Source organism: Ranitomeya imitator, chromosome 10, assembly GCF_032444005.1.
Source record: "Ranitomeya imitator isolate aRanImi1 chromosome 10, aRanImi1.pri, whole genome shotgun sequence".
NCBI lineage: Eukaryota > Metazoa > Chordata > Amphibia > Anura > Dendrobatidae > Ranitomeya > Ranitomeya imitator.
In genome coordinates this window covers 88,416,349-88,440,770 of record NC_091291.1, presented here as the reverse complement: position 1 = coordinate 88,440,770, position 24,422 = coordinate 88,416,349, and the positions used below count along the sequence as shown (strand labels likewise).

The window sequence follows — 24,422 nt, the reverse complement described above, 5'->3', positions numbered from 1 at the left end:
CCTTCACTCCATCTTGTTCCTAAATGCTGCCCTGTCTGTGTGCATTTGTCTAATCCAGATCTTCCCAATTTTAAGAATAGGACATCTCATATCCCCAATTATAGGACATGACCATGCGCAGCCTCTACAGTTTCTTCTGCTCCAATTCATCTCTATGGAAAAGTACAGTACACAATGATTCAAGGACCCTCATTCCCAGCAATGGAGCAAATCTCAGAGGACGGACCCTCGTGTAACTCATGGTAGCCATACACATTAGGTAAATTTCAGCTGGCCTCGTCTACTTCAGCTGTCTTTATTGTATATATGGGAGTCTCCAGACTGGCCACTAACCTCAGATCTCAGGGCAAACAAGGATTGGACTCTTTTTATTTCAATATGCTTATTCCTTTCTTCCTGAAAGAGATACACTGCTGGGAAAGAGACTGGAAACCGCTTATTGCCCTTAAGGGGAACCATTCGGCAGGTTATTAGACTCTAAACTAACATCATCTATGTAAAGAATCTAAAATGTTGATTATGTCTTTATATTATCAGTCCGTTTCTAGAAATACAACTACAACTGTTTATGCCAGTGAGCTGACAAGTGCAGGGGTTTGGCCTCCGCTTACAGCTCTTTAGCCTCTCTCCCTCTTTCTCCTCCCACCGCCGGCCTCCTGTAAGTGATTGACAGTGCACTCTTCTCCGTGACCTGCTCCCCTGCCCGAGTTCTTGTATAGGGGCCATCATCCCCAGGCACATGCGCAGACTGATACTCTCGTTATATGGTCAGGACTTTGCTGTATATGTACTGCCCCCATAATGACGGCCCCTGCATGAGGTCTCGGGCAGAAGAGCAGGTCACTGCGAAGAGTGCACTGTCAATCACTGACAGGAGGCCGGCGGTGGGAGGAGAAAGAGGGAGAGAGTCCAAGGAGCTGTATGTGGAGGCCAAACCCCTGCACTTGTCAGCTCACTGGCAGAAACAGTTGTAGACATATTTCTAGAAACAGACTTATAATATAATGGTAATAGACATAATCGGAATTTTAGATTCTTTACATAGTTTAGGGTCTAAAAACATGCTGAATGCTTCCCCACTGACAGGGGGCCAATGGTGGGAGAAGGTAAGAGGGAGAGAGTCCAGAGGGCTGTAAGTCCAGGCCAAACCCTCTGCACTTGTAAGGCCATTAGGATAAACATTCACCAATGGATTTAGAGAAAACTGAGAAACACATAATACAAAACGCATGGATGTCATCCTCATTATAGGTGCTTGAGGGTATGTGCATAAGTTGCGGATTTTGCTGCGGATCCGCAGCGGATCGGCCGCTGCGGATTCGCAGCAGTTTTCCCTGAGTTTACAGTACCATGTAAACCTATGGAAACCAAATCCGCAGTGCACATGGTGTGGAAAAAAACACGCGGAAACGTAGCATTGTTTATTCCGCGATATGTCAATTATTAGTGCGGATTCCACAGCGGTTTACACCTGCTCCATAATAGGAATACACAGGTGTAAAACCGCAGGTGGAATCCGCACAAAATCCGCAAAAAAATTGCAGTAAATCCACGGTAATTCCGCAGTGCGGTTTACCTGCGGATTTACCAAAATCAGTCCGGAAAAATCCGCAGAGTATTCCGCAGCAGGTTCACGTACCCTTACATACTTGTAGATGATGTTAGTTTAAGGTCTAAAAACCTGCAGGCAAGTCCCCTTTAAAAGCACCCTTAGCCAAGTTGAGCATGCAGGTTTATGGTGGAGTCAGGAAGAATGGCTGTGAGTCATCAGATGCCCCGATGGAGTTGGTCAGAGTTAGAAAAACATGGCAGGTTTCTTCCTAAAACAGCGACACACCTGTCTACAGGTTGGGCGTGGTATTGCAGCCAGATTACTCCATTGAAGCTGAACAGCAATTCCAGACACAATCTACTGACAATTGAGGGAGTATTTTGGGAAGAAAGCAGCCATGTCTTTCCAATCCTGTACTGCAGTCTGAAGTAGTCGACCACCTGTAGTTTTATAACCGGTCTGACCGTTCGTGAGAGTACAAAGTGACTGCCATTGGACAAGCACTTTAATAATGACAAATCATTATTATTAGCAGCTTTTTCCCACTCAATAGGTTTGCTATTTGCAGACACCGGACTACTGTAAAATCACGGCCCACATTACCATGACTGGGGCTGTGCAGGCTGCGCTGCATCATAATGATATATTAGAAAACTGCTGTTTATGGAGCTCAGTAACATTTAATGTGCAGCGCCTCCGAGTCCGAGGTTCTCTCCTGCTAGACGCAATTTCTCATCAATGTCTGTAAAGTCACATTTGGCTACAGCCGAGTATAAATACTTAAACCCTGTCTAAAAATGCTCCTTCCCAGAGCCGAGGCCTGTAATCTATGACTTCCATTAACAAGGCGATTGTGAGTGTGTATCAAAGGCCGCACGGCTCTCCAGCAGCCTATTATCAGCGGAAAGTGTTTCCTACCAAACACAAACAAAGGGCCTTATTCTCCGCATAGCCAGAGTCATTAGTGACCGGAGATCCCATGAGCGGGCACTGAAGCCACTAATTATTCCTAATTTTTCTGTTATGTGTCGCCTGCTGGGATTACAATGAGGACACTTGAGAAGCTAAAACCAATTTATATTTAAAGGTCTATAATATGTTCGGAAATGTCACACATATCACACATGTATTGGAAATATTACACTTATACTAGTCCAATCCAACACCGGATCATTGGGATTATGCCCAGATTCCAATGCGGAGTCATAGGGAAAGATGCTCCAGAATTGTTATTTCCAGGAGAATACGCCATGTCTGGAGTGGTGACAATGACAAACCTTCAAACTCCTCCAACATTTCTTATGGCCTTACATGTGACTGAGCGACCTATATAGTAAGACGCCATATGGCGGTAGTGCAATATGCGCTGCGTATAGTGTGTAATGTACAGTGCATGCAGCTGGGAGAGATCATTAGTGATGGGCAAACCCTCCGTCAGATGCCCCTCTCTTACGCTATCTTCACATGTCCAATAAAACGGGCAACCCGTTGACAAAAAGGTTGTGAAGACACAACTATTTCGTCCTCCTGCTAAAAACTGATTTCAACTGGATCCATTTTTTTTTAACAGTGAAGTCTATGGAAAATGGATCAATTAAATAGCCATCAGTTTTTCTCCTGTTTCAAAAGGATCTGCTTTTTACATACTAGATCAGTTTCAAGTGATTACTTGGAATTTTACCTGTCCAGCAGTAAATATCAAATATTTATTTTTCCACCTCCAGTAAGTAAAATCGGATCCTTTTCAAATGTGAGAAAAAGGATGTTGGTTATTTAATGGATCTGTTTTCCATAGACTTCAATGGCAAAAAAAAAACGGATCCAGTTGAAAAGTTTTCATCAGCTTGACATAATAGTTGTATCTTCACAACATTTTTGTCGACGGATTGCTCCTGGATCCGTTCTAGAAGATGATTACTGGACATGTGAACTTAGCTTTAACCAAGTCAGATCTTTTGCTTTGCACTTATGAGGGGCAAACGCCCCGAAACACGTGTCTGTAAATAGTGTCTGATTTGACTTAATCCTATGTCATGTAGCAAGGCTTGTAAAAGGGTGGATATCGACTCTTATGTGGTACTAGAGCTCGAGCCCTCTTCTTCTATGAAGAGACATTTGGCATAGAAAGATAGAGCGCAATATCAGAGATTGGGGGGCAACATTTACTATGGTGTGTACTGTAGGTTGTGAGGGTATCAGAAACGTGTTTAATGGAGATGGTTGTATGAAAGAACTGTGTGCCTGCCTAGTTTGCATATAGCTATATTTTATGCAGCTTTTTGGGGATGTACACTACACAGATGGCTGTGCGCTAGATCATAGGATGAACATCTGAATTGCTGCCACTGTGCAGAGCTGCTCACCCCTCAAACCATTTACCTTTATTGTACGATGATAATGCAAACCGCAGGAGGTAAACTGGTGGTGAGAGGACTGGGAAATGTCAGGACTGAATGACAGGTGATAGATAAATAGCAGCAGCGGGCAGCCGCGAGATATGAGGTTCTAGAGCAGAAATCACGGCAAGCAATCATGTTCATCAGCTTCTGTCCCTGATTATGTGACACGGGAGACACCCGAACGTCCACAGATGACATCTCCAGATTGCGGCTAATAATAACGTGACATATTGCTATATACAGTGGCTCTGGGCTTCTACGGTCACACAGTATATACTGTACAATACACAGCACCGAGCCCAAGACCGCTCCGCTTACCACTGCTCCTGGCCAGACCCATTTTTGTTGTTTTTCGCACATGTGATTTATAGAGCTGTAAAAATAAATGTCTAGTTTCGGATATTCAAATAATTTTTGCGTTTTTTTTTCTCATGATACATAAGGTGTAATTTATATGTTATATTCACACGCTCTTCTTCTACTTTATGGGGGTAATATACTAAAGGAAAATAAATGAAATAAGCATCTGTGTTTCATATTTTTTTTATTTATTTTAGAACCACAAAGAACCACTGAAAAACATAGGTTTTACATTGTGTTCCTCTCTCCGTAACCAGTATTTTTATACATGCCACACTTTTTTTTCCAGATGGGGGGCCGGGTTCGTAACAGCAATTTGGATTGGCAACAACTTTTTTTATGATCTATATATTTACCTGCTTTATATTTATTTTTCACATTTCTCACATATTGTGACCCCCATGAATTCATAAAAGACCTTTGCAATGTATTTAGATAAAAACTGGAATAACAATAAGCGCAATAGGGTCTTATCCAGATTACAAAGGAAAGAGTAAAACGGGATTTGTTCACTTGGGGGGATTTGCGAAAGGCACAACCTCTATATTAGCTCTTAAACAAAGATGGCTGCTGCCGACCCACCAAGCAGATAGTAGGCAAACTTGGAGGTGAAATGGATATAAAACCTGCTCTGTGGTTTGTCCTGAAGAAGAGGTATGATCACCTCGAAACACGTAGACGCAGGTTTTTTCTATGTAATCTGAGTACAGCATGAGGTAGGGGTTAAAACAATGAATGCAATGATGTGTCACATGTCAGGTTGTGTGCTGTTCTTTTACATACAGTGAAGGTTTTATCACCTGGTGATTATCTTTGTCAGGTCTGATGTGCACAGTGACTTTTAGTCCAACTCCGCCCTCTCCTGTGATAAGCAGCTCACTGTCAATAGACGATGTACATGTAATGCCCCAGTATTGTAGTGCACGTGACTTCAAGATGTAGCATATCTTATTCTGTGTGCGCGTTGCTAACAAAAACCTAAAGAGATGAACTGAAATATAAGTTTGTGTGCATGCAGCATCTAGGTGAATGTTCACACTGGCTACTAAACAGAGAAAACCCAAGATGAAAAAAAGTACTTACATGTAATAAATAAATAGCAATAGTGCATGATAATAATATAGGGTTATTGCTTAACATAATTTTGACAGAAAATGTAAAAAACATAATTTTTTGTTCCATTTTTTACGCTCATTGCACATAAGGGTGTGGCCTCCCTTTTCTTTGAGCTGGACATTACATTCAGGTAGTTCCCCATGGCTGGGTGTCCATTTGTCGGGGTTTCAGTCCTTCTCAGCTCTTATTCACAGTTTACATCACTTGACAAATGGTGAGGTTTTAATACTAGAGGTTAGGACCATCCCGAGTAGGGTCACCGTGACGTGGTAGGATGGCTTTTAGGTACTTTTAATCAAAATTATGTAAACTAAGTGCCTCATATTATTTTCATGCAGTATTGCTATTTATTCACTGCAGGGCATTTGCTTATTTTATTTTTATCTAGGGTTTAATATTTCCCTTTGCAGATAATCAACATGAGAATTCAGTCCATAGAAGTGGTTTATAAATGCACAAAGTGATGTTCTTATTATGTTCTGCCATTAGGAGGTTGTGCTCAGAACTTATAACTCTGCACTTCACCGCCCTCATCACTTCACTAGCAAACAATCCAAAACCACTTTTGAAAGCCTAAACTCCCTCCTGAGCCCTAAAGCACAGGGCCTCATCATGAACCTCAGTGGTGAGGAACTAGAAAAAAAATCAACCATATCCATCAGGACACTTCTGCCCAATCTCGTCAGAGTCTGGATCCCCTTCCCTGCCATACTTCAAGCTCACTTGCCATTTTTGAGCCTGTTACAGAAGAACAAGTTACCCGGCTTCTCGCTTCCTCTCGGACTACAACCTGCAACATTGACTCCATTCCCTCACATCGCCTGAAGTCTCTCTCACTGGCTGTCACCACACACCTAGCTAAAATATTTAACCTTTCTCTTTCTTCTGGTATCTTTCCCTCCTCATTTAAACATGTCATAACCTCATTACTTAAAAAAACATCCCTCAACCAGAATGATGCTGCTAACAATAGACCTGTCTCTAATCTTTCCTTCATATCTAAACTCCTGGAACACTTTGTCCACTCCCGCCTAATCCGCTGTCTCTCAGATCACTCTCTTCTTGACCCTCTACAATCTGGTTTATACTCTTTTCACTCTAACGAAACTGCCCTCACTAAAATCTCTAACAATCTATTAACAGCTAAATCTATTTTTTTACTATGTTTTGCTTTTATAGCGCTATCTTATTTCATGGCTCTGTACATACATTATCATTGCTGTCCACATTGGGGCTCACAATCTAGATTCCCTATCAGTATGTGTTTGGAATGTAGGAGGAAACCAGAGAACCCGGAGGAAACCCACAAAAACATGGGGAGAACATACAAACTCCTTGCAGATGGTGTCCTTGGTGGGACACCAGCGCTGCAATGCTAACCACTGAGCCACCATGCTGCCCCTAAATCCCTGCTCCCTGCTGATTCTCCTGGATCTCTCTGCTACATTCGACACTGTGGATCATCACCTCCTACTCACTATGCTCCACTCTATCGGTGTCAAGGACACCACGCTCTCCTGGTTCTCCTCTGACTGCTTCTTCAATGTGTTTTGCAGGCTCTTACTCCTCTCCTCGTCCCCTTACTATCTGGGTTCCTCAGGGCTCAATCCAAGGACTCTTCTCTCTATATACTGCTATTATTGGATAGACAGTATCAACATGCGCGGTGATGTGCTGTATGCTATGCCCACAGTTGGGCAAAGCATAATGCGCAAGAGCAGAATGCACTGCGCAACTGCCAAAAAAGAGCGCGATCTGTGCGATTCACAGATCGAATTTACGTCAGACACGCCGAGGAGCGGGGGGAGAAACATGGATTTAACCACGCCCATTTGACCAGCGTGATTGACAGGCAAAAACGGCGACTTTAGTAAGGTATTTCGGCAGCATAGGTGGGGAATCAGAGGACAAAAGATACACTATTGTAAAGCACAGCTCAGGCCCTATTTAACGGTATTTTTATCTCATACTGAAAAAACGGGGTGACAGGTTCCCTTTAAGTGTGCTTTAAAAACACATCTCTATAAACAAGCCTATCAACTCACTAACCTAACTCTTCCCTGTTCCCTCCTTCTAAACACTATTCATCTGTCCACACCCTCCATGCACATGATAAACTGTACTTGATTATTGCACTTAAACACACTGGCTGATGACCATGCAGTTTTATATGAAAAAAAGGTAGGAGGTAGGAGAGCGGCCACAGCTCCTATATATGAGGGAGCAGGTAGGAGAGCGGCCATAGCTCCTATATTTGACAGAGCAGGTAGGAGAGCGGCCATAGCTCCTATATATGAGGGAGCAGGTATGAGAGCGGCCATAGCTCCTATATATGAGGGAGCAGGTAGGAGAGCGGCCATAGCTCCTATATATGAGGGAGCAGGTAGGAGAGTGGCCAAAGCTCCTATATATGAGGGAGCAGGTAGGAGAGCGGCCATAGCTCCTATATATGAGGAAGCAGGTATGAGAGGGGCCATAGCTCCTATATATGAGGGAGCAGGTAGGAGAGCGGCCATAGCTCCTATATATGAGGGAGCAGGTAGGAGAGCGGCCATAGCTCCTATATATGAGGGAGCAGGTAGGAGAGTGGCCAAAGCTCCTATATATGAGGGAGCAGGTAGGAGAGCGGCCATAGCTCCTATATTTGACAGAGCAGGTAGGAGAGCGGCCATAGCTCCTATATATGAGGGAGCAGGTATGAGAGCGGCCATAGCTCCTATATATGAGGGAGCAGGTAGGAGAGCGGCCATAGCTCCTATATATGAGGGAGCAGGTAGGAGAGTGGCCAAAGCTCCTATATATGAGGGAGCAGGTAGGAGAGCGGCCATAGCTCCTATATATGAGGAAGCAGGTATGAGAGGGGCCATAGCTCCTATATATGAGGGAGCAGGTAGGAGAGCGGCCATAGCTCCTATATATGAGGGAGCAGGTAGGAGAGCGGCCATAGCTCCTATATATGAGGAAGCAGGTATGAGAGGGGCCATAGCTCCTATATATGAGGGAGCAGGTAGGAGAGCGGCCATAGCTCCTATATATGAGGGAGCAGGTAGGAGAGCGGCCACAGCTCCTATATATGAGGGAGCAGGTAGGAGAGCGGCCATAGCTCCTATATTTGACAGAGCAGGTAGGAGAGCGGCCATAGCTCCTATATATGAGGGAGCAGGTATGAGAGCGGCCATAGCTCCTATATATGAGGGAGCAGGTAGGAGAGCGGCCATAGCTCCTATATATGAGGGAGCAGGTAGGAGAGTGGCCAAAGCTCCTATATATGAGGGAGCAGGTAGGAGAGCGGCCATAGCTCCTATATATGAGGAAGCAGGTATGAGAGGGGCCATAGCTCCTATATATGAGGGAGCAGGTAGGAGAGCGGCCATAGCTCCTATATATGAGGGAGCAGGTAGGAGAGCGGCCATAGCTCCTATATATGAGGGAGCAGGTAGGAGAGTGGCCAAAGCTCCTATATATGAGGGAGCAGGTAGGAGAGCGGCCATAGCTCCTATATTTGACAGAGCAGGTAGGAGAGCGGCCATAGCTCCTATATATGAGGGAGCAGGTAGGAGAGCGGCCAGAGCTCCTATATATGAGGGAGCAGGTAGGAGAGCGGCCATAGCTCCTATATATGAGGGAGCAGGTATGAGAGGGGCCATAGCTCCTATATATGAGGGAGCAGGTAGGAGAGCGGCCAAAGCTCCTATATATGAGGGAGCAGGTAGGAGAGCGGCCATAGCTCCTATATTTGACAGAGCAGGTATGAGAGGGGCCATAGCTCCTATATATGAGGGAGCAGGTATGAGAGGGGCCATAGCTCCTATATATGAGGGAGCAGGTAGGAGAGCGGCCATAGCTCCTATATATGAGGGAGCAGGTAGGAGAGCGGCCATAGCTCCTATATATGAGGGAGCAGGTATGAGAGGGGCCATAGCTCCTATATATGAGGGAGCAGGTAGGAGAGCGGCCATAGCTCCTATATATGAGGGAGCAGGTAGGAGAGCGGCCAGAGCTCCTATATATGAGGGAGCAGGTATGAGAGGGGCCATAGCTCCTATATATGAGGGAGCAGGTAGGAGAGCGGCCATAGCTCCTATATATGAGGGAGCAGGTAGGAGAGCGGCCATAGCTCCTATATATGAGGGAGCAGGTAGGAGAGCGGCCATAGTTCCTATATATGAGGGAGCAGGTAGGAGAGCGGCCAAAGCTCCTATATATGAGGGAGCAGGTAGGAGAGCGGCCATAGCTCCTATATTTGACAGAGCAGGTAGGAGAGCGGCCATAGCTCCTATATATGAGGGAGCAGGTAGGAGAGCGGCCATAGCTCCTATATATGAGGGAGCAGGTAGGAGAGCGGCCATAGCTCCTATATATGAGGGAGCAGGTAGGAGAGCGGCCATAGCTCCTATATATGAGGGAGCAGGTAGGAGAGCGGCCATAGCTCCTATATATGAGGAAGCAGGTATGAGAGGGGCCATAGCTCCTATATATGAGGGAGCAGGTAGGAGAGCGGCCATAGCTCCTATATATGAGGGAGCAGGTAGGAGAGCGGCCATAGCTCCTATATATGAGGGAGCAGGTATGAGAGCGGCCATAGCTCCTATATATGAGGGAGCAGGTAGGAGAGCGGCCATAGCTCCTATATATGAGGGAGCAGGTATGAGAGCGGCCATAGCTCCTATATATGAGGGAGCAGGTAGGAGAGCGGCCATAGCTCCTATATATGAGGGAGCAGGTATGAGAGCGGCCATAGCTCCTATATATGAGGGAGCAGGTAGGAGAGCGGCCATAGCTCCTATATATGAGGGAGCAGGTAGGAGAGCGGCCATAGCTCCTATATATGAGGGAGCAGGTAGGAGAGTGGCCATAGCTCCTATATACAGTAGGGGAATTAAGTATTTGACCCCTTGCTGATTTTGTAAGTTTGCCCACTGACAAAGACATGAACAGTCTGTAATTTTAAGGGTATGTTCATTTTAACATTGAGAGATAGAATATCAAAAATAAAATCCAGAAAATCACATTGTATAAATTATATAAATTTATTTGCATTTTGCAGTGAGAAATGAGTATTTGATTCCCTACCAACCATTAAGGGTAAGTTCACACAGGGCTTTTTTGCTGCAATTTTTTTTTTCAACAGTGTTTTTGACCTCGCTGTGCTCTTTTGTGTCTTCAAGTTTTTTGGTGGTGTGAACATGTTCCTACAGACTTGTTCAATGTGCAAGTAGCCCATGGTTTTCTGGTTCTATAATTGTTCTCTTGTTTCTACAAGACTGGGGAGTCCACCACTCCTTATGGGTCATTTGCATTTAAGCTGTTCCATCCTGCATGTCCACATGGATATTCCCTCTCTGAACCCTGCTTATACAGGTACTATACAGATGATCAGGTTATTAAATACATCAGATAGGGATTATATACATTAGGTAGGACTGCTCTATATGGGTATACCTTGACGATTGGTGGAGCAGCTTAGTATACATTTTTTGCAAAAACAGTATCAACTAAATACCCTGTTTTTTCCATCTTTTGACTAGCACTTGCTTATTACTGTGATTTTTTTTTTACAACAGAGTGTTTTTGACTTCGATGTGCTCTTTTGTGTCTTCAAGTTTCTTGGTGGTGTGTTTACATGTTCCTACAGACTTGTTCAATGTGCAAGTAGCCCATGTGTTTCTGGTTCTATAATTGTTCTCTTGTTTCTACAAGACTGGGGAGTCCACCACTCCTTTGTTGGTCATTTGCACTAAAGCTGTTCCATCCAGCATGTCCACATGGATATTCCCTCTCTGAACCCTGCTTATACAGGTACTATACAGATGATCAGGTTATTAAATACATCAGATAGGGATTATATACATTAGTTAGGACTGCTCTATATGGGTATACCTTGACGATTGGTGGAGCAGCTGAGTATGCATATTTTTGCAAAAAAAGTATCAACTAAATACCCTGCTTTTTTCCATATTTTGACTAGCACTTGCTTATTACTGTGATTTTTTTTTTACAACAGAGTGTTTTTGACCTCGTTGTGCTCTTTTGTGTCTTTGCGTTTTTTTTCTGCAGCAAAACATGATCATCTTGGCAGGAAAGAAGCTGCGTCAAAAACGAAGGTTTAGGTGCGTTTTTGGTGTGTGTTTTTTGTCTCTTTGTGCATGGTAATAAAGTTGCGTGCCCCAGAGAAAAAAAAGTAACTGCTTCCTGACGATGCTTTTTAACGATCACTGTAGTTTGGGCAAGCTACATCCCAAATTACAGTCATTGTTTCCACCTTGCAAAAATAAATGAAAAAGTAATTAACAAATGCAAGATGAAATGAAGCCAACATTCATGACAAAGAAGCTTACAAACATACACATGCACAACATATGAACATGTACATAACAGCACATGAGCATACACGATAGATCACTATCAGGATACCTCACTACCTCACAATAACTCGCTGTCACTGTGGACACCTCACTAACCACACCCCAAAGCTCTTGGCTGTGAGATCACTTCCTGCTGGCCATGATTTTTCTGCACAAAAAATGCAGCAAATAATGATACCTGCGTTTTTGCTGCGTTTTTGCAGCGTTTTTTCCAACACCCATTCAAGTCAATGGGTGAAAAATGCTGCAAAAACGCAGCAAAAACGCTGAAAGAAGTGACATGCCCTATGTCCAAAAAAGGCAGCAAAGCAGAAAATACTGATCAAACAGAAAACCAATGTGTGTGCATGAGATTTCTGAAATCTCATAGGCTTTGCTGGTAATGGAAAAAGCAGCTGAAAATTTGCGTAAAAAAGCCCAGCAAAAAAGCTCTGTGTGAACTTACCCTAAGGCTGCCGTCACACTAGCAGTATTTGGTCAGTATTTTACGTCAGTATTTGGAAGCCAAAACCAGGAGTGGGTGATAAATGCAGAAGTGGTGAATATATTTCTATTATACTTTTCCTCTAATTGTTCAACTCCTGGTTTTGGCTTACAAATACTGAGGGAAAATACTGACCAAATACTGCTAGTGTGACGGCAGCCTAAAGGTACCGTCACACTAAGCGATGCTGCAGCGATACCGACAACGATCCGGATCGCTGCAGCGTCGCTGTTTGGTCGCTGGAGAGCTGTCACACAGACCGCTCTCCAGCGACCAACGATGCCGGTAACCAGGGTAAACATCGGGTTACTAAGCGCAGGGCCGCGCTTAGTAACCCGATGTTTACCCTGGTTACCATCGTTAAAGTAAAAAAACAACCACTACATACTTACCTTCCGCTGTCTGTCCCCGGCGCTCTGCTTCTCTGCTCTGGCTGTGAGCACAGCGGCCGGAAAGCAGAGCGGTGACGTCACCGCTCTGCTTTCCGGCGCTCACAGCCAGAGCAGAGAAGCACAGCGCCGGGGACAGACAGCGGAAGGTAAGTATGTAGTGGTTGTTTTTTTACTTTAACGATGGTAACCAGGGTAAACATCGGGTTACTAAGCGCGGCCCTGCGCTTAGTAACCCGATGTTTACCCTGGTTACCAGCGAAGACATCGCTGAATTGGCGTCACACACGCCGATTCAGCGATGTCTGCAGGGAGTCCAGCGACGAAACAAAGTTCTGGACTTTCTGCCCCGACCAGCGACATCACAGCAGGGGCCTGATCGCTGCTGCCTGTCACACTGGACGATATTGCTAGCCAGGACGCTGCAACGTCACGGATCGCTAGCGATATCGTCTACTGTGACGGTACCTTAAGAGTTCTGGCTCCCACAGACCAGTTAGTCGCTCATAATCAACTCATTACCTGCATTAAAGACAGTTGTCTTACATAGTCACCTTCATAAAAGACTCCTGTCCACAGACTCAATCAGCTAGATTCTAACCTCTACAACATGGGCAAGACCAAAGAGCTTTATAAGGACGTCAGGGACAAGATCATAGACTTGCACAAAGCTGGAATGGCCGACAAAACCATAAGTAAGACGCTGGGTGAGAAGGAGACAACTGTTGGTGCAATAGTAAGAAAATGGAAGAACTACAAATTGACTGTCAATCGACATTGATCTGGGGCACCATGCAAAATCTCACCTCGTGGGGTATCCTTGATCATGAGGAAGGTGAGAGATCAGCCTAAAACTACACGGGGTGAACTTGTTAATGAGCTCAAGGCAGCTGGGAGCACAGTCACCAAGAAAACCATTGGTAACACACTACACCGTAAAGGTTTAAAATCCTGCAGTGCCCACATTGTCCTCCTGCTCAAGAAGGCACATGATGTGCAGGCCTGTCTGAAGTTTGCCAATGAACACCTGGATGATTCTGTGAGTGACTGGGAGAAGGTGCTGTGGTCAGATGAGATAAAAATTGAGCTCTTTGACATTAACTCAACTCGCCGTGTTTGGAGGGTGAGCGGGTAGAGGAGCGACCATTCTACATATGTGGAACTTCAGCTGCAGAAGTAATGTGATAAGGAATTTGCATACCAGCAGAAAGAGGATCAGATGGATTCCTGCACCTGAGATCTAACTGCATTGCTATACTGCATAGTGACTGTGATTGCTGCATGGGAATGGAGGTTCTTTTGTTCAAGCATCGTTAATCTGGATAAACCTGTGTAATCTTACAATAAGTAAATGTTATCAACAGTCATTCTGGCCTCCCTGTTTTCTGGACTATTTGGAGGGCACCACATTACACCATACTACCAGGAAGCAGAGGTTAATTAAGTGCACCTTGGCGTCACAAATGTTCCTTTTCTTTTTGTCATTGCCATGGCAGAGTGGTAAGATTCGCACACATGGGACATGTCGTACATACAGAGCCTGGCAGGGTTAGCTTTCTCAGCTCTGCTACATCTAAGAACTCTACTTGTTATTCACAACTGCTGCACCCAGTAATCTAAGTGACACATCTGCTGCAAATCTGCATCAAAAACTGTGAAATGTCCTCATATTGCACATGTGGATATTTTTGCAGACTTAGTTGCATCAAAATATCCGTAAGGAAGACTTGTATGTGTGAATATACCCTAAGGGTAAAGGGTATATCCATACTGTGCATTTTCCTGGCAGTCAAAAACCTTCATGGTTCTAGCTGATAACACCTCATTAATCGCTCCTTTTCTCTGGAATTTTGCAAACTTGAAATGTCTTTTTTAGCACTTTTTGGTTGTTTCCTGAGAGCTTTTCCTACTTTTTTCAGACTGTTTATTGAGCATTTTTGTCTCTTTTTTACTGCCATTTTCCTGAGGTTTGTTTTTTAAATTACATAACTCAGTGTAGAAAATGGTAGAGTTTTTGTATGCAAAGATGCTGAACAAACACTAAAAAAGATGGCCATGCATCTTCCGACATCTTTTTATACTTCCCATTGACTCCTACAGCACAGTATTGAGCCGATCGCTTCTTTAAAAGTCTGAAGTGTTTAAAGGGACTCTGTCACCTGAATTTGGCGGGACTGGTTTTGGGTCATATGGGCGGAGTTTTCGGGTGTTTGATTCACCCTTTCCTTACCCGCTGGCTGCATGCTGGCTGCAATATTGGATTGAAGTTCATTCTCTGTCCTCCATAGTACACGCCTGCACAAAGCAATCTTGCCTTGTGCAGGCGTGTACTATGGAGGACAGAGAATGAAGTTCAATCCAATATTGCAGCCAGCATGCAGCCAGCAGGTAAGGAAAGGGTGAATCAAACACCCAAAAACCCCGCCCATATGACCCAAAACCGGTCCCGCCAAATTCAGGTGACAGGTTCCCTTTAAAAGACATTCAAAATCCGAACATATAGCAGTGAGTCGCTTTCCTATGCAAATTATTAGGACCATTCTATTGATCGTTTTGCTTGCGCTTTTTCCATTATTTTTTTTTTTCAATGAATCCGCACAAAATATGGAAGAAAAAGAAGCAGTGTGAATATACCCAAAGGTTCATATATTCAGGATTTACTATATATTTGGGGAGGAGATTCGGCACCGCAATTCTGCAGCAATTTACAATGCAAGACGGGAGAGTGGGGTATATAAAGCCCGTGTACTAGAAAAAATCAGTATGAAAATCAGAGCATGCAGTGAATATTGAAATCTGCAGCACATTTATTATCTCAGAAAAAATCTGAGACCGCAGAGGAAAAATGCAATGATTTTTTTCTCTAAGTGTAAGCGGTTTAGTACTGTATGTCTCCCATAGAAAAATACTTTCAGGTTAATTGTTGGCCAAAAGGTTTCCCGTTGGTTGCAATATTGCAATTGGCACACAATGGCATAGCGTCAGTGGCATCAGACCATGCTATGGTGGAAGGTAAGCTGGGGCAAAATGGCAACTTGTCCTGAAATCTATCATGTATGGAGTATACCTGGTTGGGCGCCAGCTGTGTTACACAGCAGTTTAATACCTTAAAGGTACCGTCACACTCAGCAACTTTCCAACAATCACGACCAGCGATACGACCTGGCCGTGATCGTTGGAAAGTCCTTGTGTGGTCGCTGGAGAGCTGTCACACAGACAGCTCTCCAGCGACCAACGATGCCGAAGTCCCCGGGTAACCAGGGTAAACATCGGGTTACTAAGCGCAGGGCCGCGCTTAGTAACCCGATGTTTACCCTGGTTACCATTGTAAATGTAAAAAAAAAAAAAAAACACTACATACTTACATTCCGGTGCCTGTCACGTCCCCCGGCATCCGCTTCCCTGCACTCCTCCTGCATCCTGTGTAAGCGCCGGCCATAAAGCAGAGCGGTGACGTCACCGCTGTGCTCTGCTTTACGGCCGGCTGGCGCTGACACAGAATGCAGGAGGAGTGCAGGGAAGCGGACGTCGGGGGACGTGACAGGCACCGGAATGTAAGTATGTAGTGTTTTTTTTTTTTTTTACATTTACAATGGTAACCAGGGTAAACATCGGGTTACTAAGCGCGGCCCTGCGCTTAGTAACCCGATATTTACCCTGGTTACCAGTGAACACATCGCTGGATCGGCGTCACACACGCCGATTCAGCGATGTCAGCGGGTGATCCAGCGACGAAATAAAGTTCTGGCCTTCTAGCTCCGACCAGCGATGTCACAGCAGGATCCTGATCGCTGCTACGTGTCAAACACAACGATTTCGCTATCCAGGACGCTGCAACGTCACGGATCGCCATCGTTATCGTTGTAATGTTGTTCAGTGTGAAGGTACCTTAACACTGTCCATGACGTCTATAAGATTCAACATGGTGGGTGGCCTTCTTTCACACCCATTGGGCCCTTGCAATGTGATCATAGAAACCCAATGAGTAGCTTAATGGCCGCCTGGGGCCTGTGTGAGGGACTCATTCCGTACCTTTGCTATGGAGTCCCTAGAGTTCCATGTACGTCCCTGGCTAGACATGCCTTCTCTTAGGGGCTGTGTACCTCCAAATACATGCTGCCTTTGCCATGGTCGTCCATGATACTCCTGGATGCTCTCGTAGAGACTGAATGAAGGAGATACCTCTGAGGTGTCAGCGTTCTCAGCTGGTGTGTGTTCATTCTTTATGTGGATTAGCATAAGAAACAGCATAATAATTCACAGCTCATGAATATTTGATGGCGCGCACTGACGTAGCTGCAGAGGCTATGTTGTATGATATTCATGTGAGCTGAATCCAGCCCGGGGCGCTGGACCTCGGGGACCATCCCTTGTACTTCATGTTACGCAGGGCAGCTCCTGAATGCTTTCCAGTAGGACCAAGAGCCATTATTCTGCCCCAAAAAAGTGGAGAACAAGGATGCGGGATTTACAGGACCCTGCAAGTCTCCAGACGTTTGTGCCGAAATGCCCAGCTTGTTCTTCCAAGGAGGCAGACTACATCTTTGATGTAGGAAATCATTAGATAAACCAAGAGCTTAACAGTCCGCTCTAATGTGAAAATAGCACTCGGAGGTAAATTCACTGGGGTTCCCGAAAAGGCTGAGAAAAAGGGACTTAAATCAATGAGAATTACTGGCAAAATGCATAAGAAATAGACGACGGTCCTTGAGTTTAGAGGAATCTTTCCAAAAATGAATATCCTACTCAAACCATTGAATTTCATGTGTACAGCACGAGGCCATAAAGCATGGTAGTTGTGGTCCGTAGAGCAGACTGCCTCTGAAGCTCGGGGTGATTGGATTACTAGACTACGGAGAGATGCCGGCTGTAAACAGCCATTCCTGTGATACCAGTAAATTAGACAGCAGATTGTATTCTTACTGAATGGCAGTGTTACAGCATTGTACTCATCAATTTATCGCAGGAAACCACTAATCTGGACGGGTGTTTGCCGAATGCACGAGCGGCTGTAGATGCTCAATTCCATTACAGCTCTATTCCCTTGTTACCTTTTGTAGAAAAAAAAAAACTGCTGCATTTTGGGAGGCTGATGGCGGTCAGGTACCTCTGCAGATAGCTCCCAGAAGGAGAAGGAGCCTCTATATTTTACCACTGACCTTCGAAGGGCAAAGGAATGCCAGATCCATCAATCAACACCAAAGCAGTGAGAAGGTTTTAGTGATGAGAGCCAAAACAAAAGCCCCTGCCTTGGCTTGGGAACACTCACTGGACACATAGGAGCTAATTTACATCTATCTATATATATAATTGTCTAAGGATTTTTCTGTCTGTCTGTCTGTCCTGGAAATCCCGCGTCTCTGATTGGTCGAGGTCTGGCGGCCTCGACCAATCAGCAACGGGCACAGCGACGATGATGTCATAAAGGACGTAGACATCACGCGTCTCTGATTGGTCGAGGCCGCCAGACCTCGACCAACCAGCAACGGGCACAGCGACAATGATGTCATAATGGTTGCCATGGCGACGATGATGTCATGAAGGTTGCCTCGACCAATCAGCGACAGGCACAGTCAGCCGCGAATTCTGGAATCATCATTGTCCATATACTACAGGGACATGCATATTCTAGAATACCCGATGCGTTAGAATCGGGCCACAATCTAGTCTATATATATATAATTGTCTAAGGGTTTTTCCGTCTGTCTGTCTGTCTGTCTGTCCTGGAAATCCCGCGTCTCTGATTGGTCGAGGCCGCCAGGCCTCGACCAATCAGCAACGGGCACCGCGACGATGATGTCATAAAGGACGTAGAAATCCCACGTTTCTGATTCAGCGACGGGCACAGTATCGACGTAGATGTCATAATGGTTGCCATGGCGACGATGATGTCATAAAGGTTGCCTCGACCAATCAGCGATGGGCACAATCTGCCGCGAATTCTGGAATCATCATTGTCCATATACTACGGGGACATGCATATTCTAGAATACCCGATGTGTTAGAATCGGGCCACAATTTAGTAAATAATAACCTTTCACTTTCTCAACGATGAGTCTATCGGTGCCAAAAAAGTATGTTTTTACATGCTTTTTAGTTTACTATCTGGTGATGGTATTGGTTTAGCACAGAGAAATCTACCATAACACTCCCTTTAAAGAGAATCTGTCAGCAAGTTTTTGCTATTTAATCTGAGGACCGCATGATGTATGGGCTGAGACAGTGATTCCAGCGATGTATCACTTATTAGGCTGTGTGATGTAGTTTCAACACGATGAGTGTTTTATCGGCAGTAGATTATCACTGCAGGACTAGAGCACTCATGCATTCTAGTCTGACTCCGCCCCCAACACTGATTAGCAGCTTACTGCCAATATACACTGTACACAGAAAGCTGCTGTGTGTGCGGAGTTAGCTCTCTGAGCTTTGCTACATTTAAAGACAAAAATTCTGAGAGTTTATTGGCTGCAGCAGTTGTGACACAAAGTGACATATCGTTGTAATCAAGGTCTCTTTCCCTACATCATGCTGCTCTCAGATGAAGTTTTAAAATAAATGGTCATCCAGAATTTTAGAAAAAAAAACATGGCTGCTTGTTTTCAGGAACACCACCACACCCAGTTACAAGTTGCCTGGAGTTGCAGCTCAGTCTCATCGAAGTGAACGGAGCTAAGCTGCAATACCAAACATAACCTTTAGTTTGAGTGGCGCTGTTTCTGAAAAAGTGCAAATGTGTTATTCTAATCCTGGACAACCCCTCTAACTGTGCTGCCTGAATAGTTCTTCATACGCACTGTTTTTTCCAGTTAAATACAATTTTCTGTAATATAAATATTTTAAAAAATTAAAATAAAAAACCTAAAACGTGAACTCTGAAACTTCACCCCTTATTCTTTTTTTTTTGCTCAATTTTTCCCAATGACACTTTTCTAGTAAGATCTATTGATAACTTCCATCTCTACATTTATAGTTCTCGTCCCATAATGGAACGGAATGAATATTCATGCGCAGACCCTCGCGCGGAACGTGAAGAAAGAGCGGATAAAGTAGGAAGCGTCAGTGCTGTCGAGACACAGGCGGAAATCACGTTTCTAATTATCATTTCACAAATGACTTTGTAAATGTCAGTGTATAATTTGCACGGTGGCAGGATCTCCGTCTGCACAGCGGGAAAGTGCAAATGGGAAGAAGCCTGGCCACTGATGAAACCTGCCCGCTGTGGGAAGAGCCAGGAGAGGACGCTGCCGCTGAGTCCCAAATGGAAGTCAACCCGAGCAAACCTCCCAGGAAGACATTGCAGTGTGGAGCTGTTCACATGGGAGACACTGGCAGCCCCAAGCAAAGGTCAAATCAAAGTGCTGAGACCGCCATGTATAGGACTGGGTTGGGACTGCTCAGTGTTCTTGCCTCTGCCACCTTTTGAGCTGCAGCTGCTGTGAACACCGCACACACTACATCAAGATGCCGTCGTCTGCAGCATTTTCTCAGCCATGTTATCAAATCAAGAAAATAAAAAGTGCCAAGTATCAATATAAAAAAAAATGTTAGTGCCCATATCTACAATAACTTCTTCATTCATTTATTAAATCAAATCGGTAGAAGATGGCATTAGTAGGAGCGCCAGTACTGATGCCACCCGTATGCCCGGGATGGAGGGCTTAGTACATGTCTGCATCCTATGTATCTGACTCATAGATGTTTGTAGCTCGGAGAATCACATGTGAAAGGTCATTGACTTCAAGAGCGATGGGTGCGGAGTATGGAGGTCAGTGCCCAAGGGGGACTTTTCCCAAATGTCAGGTCCTCTTAGTTATTGGTGATCTCGGCAACCTTCCCTTCACCTTGATTGCTGTAATCTCACATGTCAGGAAGACCTAAAACTGCGAGACCCATTTAGCACAGTGACAGATGATGTTACCAGACAGACACCTCCACAGTAGGACACAAATTGCATTAAGCAGCTGGGAGTTATGGCGCCATGTGAACAGCTCCCAAAGTCACAACTGGGGAGAGAGCATAGAAGACAAGAGCCTAATGAGTCTCAGGGGATCTACACACTTCATAAAGACATGGAGGCGCCAGGCACACGATCCTCCGACACAAGAGGGGGCGCTCTCTTATCATATCATTGAATAAGGATCCATGTGTAGGGGCCATGGTGCCCAATAGCTGGGTTATGGGTCCGCCCTTGTTAAGAAATTATACACATGGAATATATACATTTATTTGATCCCTCCAGCTCTGCACCCTACATGAAAGGAATGGAAGGACTAAACATATATGTATATGCAAGCGCACTGGATGGATGGATGGATGGATCCAAAATTGGATGGATGGATCCAAAAACTATGTAAAAGAAATCCCCCCAATCCTGAAATTTCTTTACCAACTGTATAATGACATCTCAGTCTCTACTACTAGGATCTTTCAAGCGTGTCATGGGTTCTAGCATCAACATGAACAATTGCTGTACATTAGGTAAATGAAAGTTTCTAGATAGATATTAGATAGATAATAGATAGATAATAGATAGATAATAGATAGACAGAGAGATAGATAGCTAGATAAATGATAGATAGATATATAGATAGATAGATAATAGATAGATGCATAATTAGATAATAGATAGATGATAGAAAGAATGAGATAGATAATAGATAGATAGATAGATGATAGATAATATAGATAATAGATAGATAATAGATAGATAATAGACAGATAGATAGATAAATAGATAATAGATAGATACATAGATAGATAATGGATAGATGATAGATAATAGATAATTCTCCTTTGCAGCTCGTTCCTATATAGCCGGAATAGTTCCTCTCCGTTTGGGTCGGTGACCCTGAGAGCCGGCTCATGCCAGATTAACACTTGGCCCATCCTGTCTGCTGTAAAGCACAATCCGATAATTAGACTTCGTCTCTTTACTTTAGTGTCTGGGCGCTCTCTCGCCGCCCGGGAGATGGCGGCCTGTACTGTCCCCTCATCTCTGTCCCCTCATCTCTGTCCCCTCATCTCTGTCCCCTCATCTCTGTCCCCTCATGTCTGTCCCCTCATCTCTGTCCCCTCATCTCCGTCCCCTCATCTCCGTCCCCTCATCTCTGTCCCCTCATCTCTGTCCCCTCATCTCTGTCCCCTCATGTCTGTCCCCTCATCTCCGTCCCCTCATCTCTGTCCCCTCATCTCTGTCCCCTCATCTCTGTCCCCTCATGTCTGTCCCCTCATCTCCGTCCCCTCATCTCTGTCCCCTCATCTCTGTCCCCTCATGTCTGTCCCCTCATGTCTGTCCCCTCATCTCTGTCCCCTCATCTCTGTCCCCTCATCTCTGTCCCCTCATCTCTGTCCCCTCATGTCTGTCCCCTCATCTCTGTCCCCTCATCTCCGTCCCCTCATCTCTGTCCCCTCATCTCTGTCCCCTCATCTCTGTCCCCTCATGTCTGTCCCCTCATCTCTGTCCCCTCATCTCCGTCCCCTCATCTCTGTCCCCTCATCTCTGTCCCCTCATCTCTGTCCCCTCATCTCTGTCCCCTCATGTCTGTCCCCTCATCTCTGTCCCCTCATCTCCGTCCCCTCATCTCTGTCCCCTCATCTCTGTCCCCTCATGTCTGTCCCCTCATGTCTGTCCCCTCATCTCCGTCCCCTCATCTCTGTCCCCTCATCTCTGTCCCCTCATCTCTGTCCCCTCATGTCTGTCCCCTCATGTCTGTCCCCTCATCTCTGTCCCCTCAGCTCTGTCCCCTCATCTCTGTCCCCTCACGTCTGTCCCCTCATCTCTGTCCCCTCATGTATGTCCCCTCATCTCTGTCCCCTCATGTCTGTCCCCTCATGTCTGTCCCCTCAGCTCTGTCCCCTCATCTCTGTCCCCTCATCTCCATCCCCTCATCTCCATCTCCTCAGCTCTGTCCCCTCATCTCCATCCCCTCATGTCGGTCCCATATCCAGCTCCGCTCAGTGACTAATGACAGGATCCACTGTGGCGGGTGAATGCAGCCCCTCCGCCGTCTCTGCAGCTGCTGCGGCTCTTCTCGGCCTGTACACCTGCCGCTCATGAGAACACACATTCATCCCCAGACACAGACTCATTACATGCTGCTCAGGGGGGATTCTCATTACAAGCCGCCCCCAGCACCGCAGAGTGCCGGAGCAGGGACAGCGCCGTCCGCACAGGCACCACTCTGGGGGTAACGTTACATGCAGACTCCCCGGGGAAGGGTTCCGCAGCTTCTCCGGATGATGCAGCATTGCATTCTGCACGTATAGCCTCCCATAATAAATATGATCCACTCCATTGATATCACATGGAGGATGTGATCGCGTTAACCCCTCTTGGACCGGATTGCCCCTCATTCTGCCATCTGACTGACAAGTGACAGGGGCTTAACGTCACTACTCTCTGAGCATCCGCTATTATATTGATAACACGTTTGTGGCAGCGAGGGGCCGCTACACATGTAACGAGAAGTTAGGACGTGTCTGTTTGGAAAAGCGCGTATAGAAAGGGTTAACGGTGTGGTTTTTCGAGCAATGGACAGAATGACTGATTGGCTTTGTGGTCCTTTTTTTTGTAGCAGCTTTTGTTTTATGCAGTTTATGCTACGGAAGAAGAGAACGCAGCCTCTCCGAGTTCCGAAATTCCTGCCCATAAATGATCCATACAACAAGAAGCGAACACATAGGAGACATAGCGGAATAGGAAAGGTGGACCTTTACCTTTAGGAATATGAGCTCAGAGCTCAGTGCATGGTTCCTTCCCCGGGTGCTTAGTGCTTTGACTTGTTCCTAGGATTTCCTACGAAGCCTCGTCTAATAATTAGAGGGGTTTGTGACGAAGTGGGGGGATAGTCCGTGTCTTCTCTTTCTTTCTCTTCCATGCTTCATTCTTGTGCCCCTGGTGTCATGATCCAGACGTAGCCTCCTAAATGCAGCAGTAGCCCCAGCACATCTGGGGGGAATGCAGAGGGCGAGAGGAGACAATGAGGCAGAGTTGCGTCTTCCTTCAGGATTATCCAGTAACACTGAGGCAGTGCTGAGAAGAAGAGACATGAAGAAAAAAAAAAAAAGAAGGGAGGATGCGATGGAGAGGAGGACAGGGGGCTGTGGAAAAGGGAGCTGTGGAGAAGGAGGGATTACGTGGAAGAAGGGATTGCAAAAAGGAGGGGTAACGGCTAGTTAGAGAGACTGTGGGGTCGTAGAAAGAAATGGAGTTGATGGAAACAGAATGATTGGCTGGAAACATGACGTAAGACAAAAAAAAACGGAGAAAACGCTGCTCTACAGGTGCAGAACTGATCTGGAATCAATACCGGCCGAGAGAGTAATAAATGCATAAATAGCAATTACACGACATAAGGAGCAGACAAAGGGTCTGACCACAGGGAAATTGACATTCCCGACAGTTCTGTTTGTTTTTATAGGACCTGCGCCTCCCCCAAGCTAAAATGTCATTCCAATAAAATTAGATTTGATTACGTGGTATTTCGTTCTCTAAAAGGCCACCTCTTTAAGGCCACGTTCACACGCTCAGTATTCGGTCAGTATTTTACCTCAGTATTTGTAAGCCAAAACCAGTATTGGGTGATAAATTCAGAAGAGGTGACGTGTTTCTATTATACTTTTCCTCTGATTGTTCCTCTCCTGGTTTTGGCTACAAATACTGATAAATAAAATACTGACCAAATACTGAACATGCAATGAGAACACACCTACAGAAATAACATGGATCCCACACACTCGGTGTGCAGTTGTAAAAAG

The 24,422-nt window shown here is 45.3% G+C and overlaps 1 protein-coding gene across 2 annotated transcripts in view; it reads right to left on the bottom strand.

Annotated features, from left to right (window-relative positions):
- GRIK4 (glutamate ionotropic receptor kainate type subunit 4) overlaps window positions 1-23,698 on the bottom strand; it is a 583,539-nt gene extending 559,841 nt beyond the window's left edge. The window contains exon 1 of one of the 2 annotated variants that reach the window (XM_069742917.1): window positions 23,382-23,698. The gene's annotated coding sequence lies outside the window, so the exon portion shown is untranslated. The remainder of the gene's footprint in view (window positions 1-23,381) is intronic. The other variant, XM_069742916.1, reaches the window with a different exon arrangement.
- Between the last annotated feature and the right edge of the window lie 724 nt (window positions 23,699-24,422).